We start from the raw sequence: 996 nt of genomic DNA on the forward strand, positions 1-996 counted from the left end.
GTGGATCCTCACTATAACCAATCTACCTGGAACCCGGTTCTCCCAGCCCTCAGCTCTTCTCACTGGGACACAGTATTTAAAAATCGAGAAGACTCTATTGTGTGGCTGTGATGTGTGTCAGTCCTCAGACTGGGCCAGGAGGATCAGGAGTTACACACCAGTATGGACTCCACAGTGAGACCCTGTCTCAGTCAACCGAGCAACCAGTCCAAGAGCCCAGTGTTAGGTGTGGTCAATACTATCGTAACGTCATAAAGGGTACACTCTATTCTATGGTTCTGGGGATGGAACAAATCCCCCTGCATGCTAAGCAGGATTTCTGCTGAAGTGCACCCCAGTCCTATGAAAGAAGAAACTTTTTTTTTTAACTTGGCAAACCACTTTAATTTACAACTTTAAATATGAAGGCTGTAATTTCTTGAAACTTCTCACCTTGCTCTTGTACAGAATTGAGTTTATACTTTCAGGCCTCATCATCAGGAGGGACCCCCCAGTTCTTCATCTGTCCACTGTGAAGGATCTGGATATGAAAAGTGGCCCAGCACAGCGTCTGAGTCGCGCCAAAAGCACCAGAGAATCCAGAACCACATGAGTGAGCTGAAGAACTCCCCCTGGATCACCTGTTTCCCGGTAAGCTGGAGAAATTCCCTGGGGGCAGAATATGCACCCCACCACCAGCATGACGACAGACTCCACTGTCTCCAGCCACCCCTGCTCGGCAGCCCCCAGCAGGCAGTCTCCCAGGTGACAGACCGAAAGGTGCCAGCCGCCGTCAGCGCAGACATAGTAGTGGCTTATGGAGAGCGATCTGAAAGAACAAACTTTTATAAACTTTTTAAGTGTATATTTATTTTGAGCTGGGTGCGATGGTATATGCCTTAATTCCTAGCACTCAGGGGGCAGAGGCAGGTGGATTTCTACATTCAAGGCCAGCCTGGTCTACAGAACACATTCTAGGACAGCCAGGGCTACACAGAGAAACCCTGTCATGAAAAA

The 996-nt window shown here is 48.6% G+C and overlaps 1 pseudogene; it reads right to left on the reverse strand.

The window, feature by feature from the left end:
* Positions 1 to 374: 374 nt before the first annotated feature.
* On the reverse strand, positions 375 to 785 carry LOC142852915 (NADH dehydrogenase [ubiquinone] 1 beta subcomplex subunit 2, mitochondrial pseudogene; annotated as a pseudogene).
* Between the last annotated feature and the right edge of the window lie 211 nt (positions 786 to 996).

Source organism: Microtus pennsylvanicus, chromosome 6, assembly GCF_037038515.1.
Source record: "Microtus pennsylvanicus isolate mMicPen1 chromosome 6, mMicPen1.hap1, whole genome shotgun sequence".
NCBI lineage: Eukaryota > Metazoa > Chordata > Mammalia > Rodentia > Cricetidae > Microtus > Microtus pennsylvanicus.